Source organism: Silene latifolia, chromosome Y, assembly GCF_048544455.1.
Source record: "Silene latifolia isolate original U9 population chromosome Y, ASM4854445v1, whole genome shotgun sequence".
Lineage (NCBI taxonomy): Eukaryota > Viridiplantae > Streptophyta > Magnoliopsida > Caryophyllales > Caryophyllaceae > Silene > Silene latifolia.
This window is the reverse complement of record NC_133538.1, coordinates 384,176,382-384,182,514: the sequence shown is the minus strand read 5'-3', so window position 1 is coordinate 384,182,514 and position 6,133 is coordinate 384,176,382. Positions and strand designations below refer to the sequence as shown.

General features: G+C 31.7%; 1 long non-coding RNA gene across 1 annotated transcript; it reads right to left on the bottom strand.

Moving 5' to 3' along the window:
- Nucleotides 1-3,886: 3,886 nt before the first annotated feature.
- On the bottom strand, nt 3,887-4,549 carry LOC141634254 (uncharacterized). The gene is made up of 2 exons (XR_012539001.1): nt 4,450-4,549; nt 3,887-4,180 (listed from the first exon to the last, which is right to left on the bottom strand). It is a non-coding gene; the product is annotated as an uncharacterized LOC141634254 (long non-coding RNA).
- Nucleotides 4,550-6,133: the final 1,584 nt, after the last annotated feature.

Sequence of the window (6,133 nt, the reverse complement as noted above, 5' to 3'; positions counted from 1 at the left end):
TCTATAATCGGCCTCAACATACTTGTCCTCACTTTTGATAGACTTAGTGCCATCGACATTAGTCACCTCAATCTTGAGGGGACCATTTTGAATGATCAACCAACATTCATAGTCCGTACTTTTAACATAGTGCTCCATGCGATGTTTCCACCAGGCATAGTTTTCACCCTTGAAGATGGGATACTTAGTGTGTTTTGAATCGTCCATAACTATGGAATCAACTCCTTGGTTTTAACCAATATCAAGAGCACGAGGCTCTGATACCAATTGAAGAGTTAAGAACGATAAACACCTAAGAGGGGGAGGGGTGAATTAGGTGTACCCTTTAAAAATTTTCTCCCTTACTTGGTTAATGACTAACGCAAGTAAGATCTATTAATACGAGTTTGAGAAACTTAATGGATTGTAAGTTCACAAACGGTACAGCAGGTTTATGCAACAGTATGAGAGACTGTTGCACAGCACTGAGAGCGAGATTAACGTGTAAAAGAAGAATGATAAGAGAATGTGAAAGTAAATAAACAAACAAGACGATGTTTAAAAATTGGTTCAGCTCCTACTCCGGAGCCTACGTCCAACCGTTATTTTATTGCTTGTTTAGAAATTTACTCAAACTTAACTAAACCATTACAATGAAACAACTCGCCAACCTACTCCGGTTGCAATGCTTAAAGCTACTCCGCTTCAAGACTTTCTCTTGCTCAAAGCTACTCCGCTTCAAGACTTAAGGTTCTATCTCAACGGTTTACAGAGTCAGAATCTCAGTGGTTCACTTAAGAACATGGAGATTACAATTAAGACCTAAACACGAGAATCACGAGAATCATTGAACATATTCGTTTATGCAACAGTTAAGCGAACTGATACTTGGAGATTTTACAGCTTTGAAAAACAATTGAAGACTTTTGAAAAACAGAAAACGGTTTTGCAAATGATTGAAGAACAAAGCTTTTAATGCTGAAAAGATTTGCAAAGTGTTTACAATGAATGCTCTTTCAAAGTCTTGCAATAAATGAAAAATGAATTGGCTATTTATAGAGAAAGGTAGTGTGTAAGAGAAGGATCTTAACACTACTATAATCTAATATCCACAAGTTAGTAGCATGCATTTTCATTTAAAAATATAAAAGAACAATCAGGTTTGAAAGGCTCAAGGTGGCTGCATTTTTCCAAAGCAAAGGAGTGTTTCCCATAAAGTATGGGAACTCACAATTTTGCCACAAATGGAAAAAGCATAAGACCTATTTTTAGAATGAAAAACAACTTGCACAAATGGGATTAGCATCTTTTAAATTATTGTGCAAGCATATTCCTTTTGTTCTTTTTGTTCTTCAGTTTGAAATAATGTTTGTTTTAAACATAGAAAAGCTTTTTAAAGAATTTCAAACACTTGTGAATTTTCCCGAAAATTCTCCATTCGTTAGTACCAGAAACCATGGTGCAACAGTCTCAGGAACTGTTGCACGGTTTTGCCATAACTTATGCGTAAAAGAAATATGTTGAACTACCTCGTTTACAACATTTGTTCTAGACAATGGGCATGCTTGACTTGTCCTTCATCTTGATCATCTTGAACTTCTTTTGAACAATCATGGGATGCTTCAATTTGCTAAACATTTACTAAGAGGCAAACAATTAAATCATAATGAAACTTGGCATCATCAACCAAGTGTGTTCTAAAAGTAGTTTATACTACTATGGTAAGTCAAAATTAATTTATATTAATTAACACGTTTTACAAAATCATATTAGAGTTTTATGAAAAGTGCAGAGTGATTTCCCTAACAAATATAGTATATGAGATATACATAATTAACATAAATTGGCTTCTTAAACTCCACGTCTATACAGATAGTGAGATACAACTTCTCTACTGCAACCCTACCAAATGAATCGTTTATGCTGCTTTTTATATGTTTTTCTCTATGAATATAAGCTGTGGTAATGTAATTTTTTTTTATCTATTAACAGGTTTTGTGGGAATGTTTAGTGGCCTATTGTATACTACTTAATTTGGCTTGCAGTTATGTATTATGGCATATGCTCATACTTGATTATTATTAGAATTACTCCCTTCATCCACAATATCATTTTGATAGAGGGAGTGATAGTTAAAAAGCTAAGGGTAATAATAGTAGTTGTTAATTTTTCATATTAAATTTAGAAAAGCTACAATTGATAAAAGTGGGATAGAGGGAGTATTAATTATTAATCGTCCATGCATAAGAATGAAATGAGAGACAGGCCACGGCCACAGGGTCGTACATAAGAATATGATGGTCCCTTAAGAAGAGGATGCCTCCTCTTTAAGCAATGCCTTTTGAACGTTAGTTTTGATGATGTCTTAAGATACGGGTCTTTGTGATTGCGTTCATGTACAAATGCATTGTGTCTATCTTAGGAGTTAGGACATGTACAATTCTCTTTCAACACTAATAGTCTATGATTGTTTTTCATGATATAAGTTACTGAGTATCTATTTTTCTTTTTGTTTGGCTATATTTTCTATATCATACATTGATTACCTTGCGTCCTTAATTTCTTTATTATTTGCAAGAGATAGCACTTACAAGTACATACATCCAACATATGTGAAAGTATTTCGAGTCTCCAACAATTAAGAACTACTAATGCAACTACTCCAGTTCATAGACTGTACATCTGAGGTAGTACCTCTTATTGTTTATTTTCTGAGTTTTATTTTAAAAATTTTGAGTTCTGTTTTAGTATAAAGTTTTGGAGCACATTTACTAAAACATTACACTAAAAAAATATAATATTGCTCAAAAACTATATTTATAAATGGTAATATGCTCAGAAAAAATGTGTATATGCTCAAAAACTACAAGGTCTGAGGTATTACCTCAGATGCGTAATCGTTTTTCTCCTAGTCGATCTCTATCTCTATACGAAAAAAAAAAAAGTTATCATTAAAAACAAGATGTGGTACGGTTTGGAGAGGAACATTAAAGATATGGAGAATTGTTATCTAAGTAGGATTCTTGTATTCCTTGGATGCAATTTAATTATTATTTTTTTTTTCAGCCGTGAAAAAAGTTCTTATACAGATGACATTTAACTCATTTGGTCAAATGTACTTATTTTACTACTACCTTAAACTAAGACAACAAAGTAACATGGTAAAAAGATCTATATATACTCCACGTACATAGACAAATTGGGTTCTTCATCCATATTCACTCCACGAGTTTTATTTACTGTTCTACACAATCAATACATCTGGTTAACTACTACCTCAATGTTTAATGCTCCCTTACTAATTGCGTTATATAAAGTAACGAGACTGGTTAGATAAAGTATTACTCCATTTAACAAACCAGTAAGGTTTCGTGAGAGACCGTCTCCAACTAAATTAATGGAAAACATAACACGGAAAATAGAAATTAGGTAACTCCCTCCCCCTATGATGTGAGAGTTCTCTCTCATAAGTTTTTATGTTAACAAAAATATTGTAAATTATAAGAGGGAACGATAAAACCAGATTTATCGGCTAACCGTACTTAAATAACTGATTCCGGGGGGATTTCGGTCAATGGTGATTGGTCACTACAACAAAACAGCTCATTAGCAACCAACACAGTTGGTCGCTAAACCCCTATATTTGGTCGCAAAATGAGTTTAGCGACCAACTTGCGACTATTTTCAGGTGGTTGCTGTAGGCTCAGTCGCAAAATGGGGTTAGTCGCAAAAATAGTCGTTGATTAGCATCTGAATTTTATTAGTCGCAAATTAGCTACCAATATCAGTTGTTGCAATTTAGCAACCACAATTAATTTGGATGCAAATTAGCTACAGTTATTTCGTCGCAAAGTTGGTCGCTAACTGTATTTGGAATTTTAAAAAAAAAATGCCCCCAGCTTAAAGATTAAGCTGAAATTAGTCAAATACTTTGAATAACTATATGCTCCGTATATGAAATCCTTATTGTACAAAAATACATATTTGTAGAACAAAATAAGCAAGGTTGTTGGAGTAACCAGAAACCTATTATTCCTTTTCAAATGCAAGGCAACTATACATGTTACAATTTCACAATTTAAATCTAGTATGATGAAGATCCCCCAACTCTTTTTGCAAAATAAGATCCCCAACTTTAGTTCTATGCATTATCAATGAAGTACTAGGCACCATCATCAATGTATAAACATCCAGAACATACCTGCAAAAGGAAATCATATGATGAAAATATTATAAGATCCAAATGAAGTTTAACCAGACAAATCAACAAAAAACCCAGATTTTCTAGCTAATAGCATCAACACAATTTTAAAGGATTTGTTACAATAATACGGAGTAATAATACGAGATCTATCAATTATTGTTCCTAAAACGCAAAAGTCATAAAAACGATTAACATTGATTTGGTGTAAAGAAATCAAATATGTTTCGACATAATAGCAATAACATCTGAATTTGCAAAAATCAAACCTTTTGAATGACCACCCCAGAATTAATGTAATATATGCAAGATCCTCTTGTGACCTGTATGATACCAAGATGTTTAAATGATAGCAATCTTATCTTTATTAATTCAGAAGACAATACTCAATTCAGGGCGTGCCACGTCATTAATTCAACCTTTTTTTTTTGGAAATACATGTTATGGTGGGACCCGTTAGTGTGCAATGTATTTATTTTCTTCAGAATTAAATTTATACAAACATGCGGCAAATTCCGTCTTAGAACAAATACTATGAAATAATACTATGAAATACTTTTATACATTCCGAATAAATGAAATTAATGGCGTATAAGCGAAATTAATTACAAATCGAATAAATGAAACTAATTACAAATAAATGAATTACATAATTTAAAAAAAAAATTAAAAATAATAAAATTACATAATTAAGAGAAGGAATTAAATTTAATTACGGGACTGAATTACATATAATGCGAATAAATTACATGCATAATTTTTAAAAACTAGATAATACGATATATTTTTTTAAAAAAAATATCCTTTGTTATTTTCTCTTAAACCATTACATGTGAACACATATTTGTAACAAGTTTAAACATTAATTATGTAAATCGCTGATTTAGACCAACTAGATAAATACAATAGAAATGTTAAAAAAAAAAAAAAAATACATCCAAAAACATTAATACCGGCCCAAATACATACCCGTGCAATTTTGCACGGGTTTAAAACTAGTAATATTTAACAAGCCAAGTTGTTGTAAAAGAAAGAGGTTGAAATTAGCAACTAATTTATGAATAGTTGCAACGGTTGGTCGCTAAATGCCTTTTTTCTTGTAGTGGGTGAAGGCGTAGCGAGAACATGAAGACATCTTCATCTTTCAATATAGATTATGGCGGTTTGTAAACAAACAAGGAGATCATCATTGTGATATATGACTCCATGAATTTAGCAAAAACACCCACATAACTAGATAAGTTTTAATTACTTTGTTGTATTATTGCTCAAAGAAAAAGTTTGTAGAGTATTTGGTACCTAAAATTTTCTGTAACTATTATGCCATAACAATATGTACCCAAAAAAAGTGCCATAATAATTTATATTTTTAATAAACTTTGAGTAGAGATGATTACTTGCAAATAAGAGACGTTACTTTATTATTTTTTAACACAATGGTTGTATCCGTCTTAAACTTAGGATGAATTAAGTAGAAAGGATAAGATAAAAGAAGAGTCCCGCGTTTTTTTTAATAATAAACAGTTACGCATTTATACATACTAGTTTTAAACCCGTGCAAATTGCACGGGATGCTATTTCAAATTTGTTAATATAATATAATGTAAATATTGAAGATAAATTATATTTGTAATTAGCGTAAATGTTGTATTAAAGTCAATAAAGTAAGTAGTTATTTTAGTACAATATGTCTTCTTGTTAGCTAAATTTGATTTATAATTTGTCTTGTTAGTCGGTCGCCTTTAAAACCCGAAATATATATGAATAACATAAAATTAGTAACGTTGCATGGGTTTGAATAGTTTATCAGACCGTTCAGATGTTTAACTTGTTTTTCATTTAGCTAGTCAAAGTCATGCACTTTTGTAGAACCCGTGCACGCGACAAAATGAAAATTTAAACCCATGCACATTTAAAATAAATACTTAGACCCGTGCATTGTTAAACTTATTT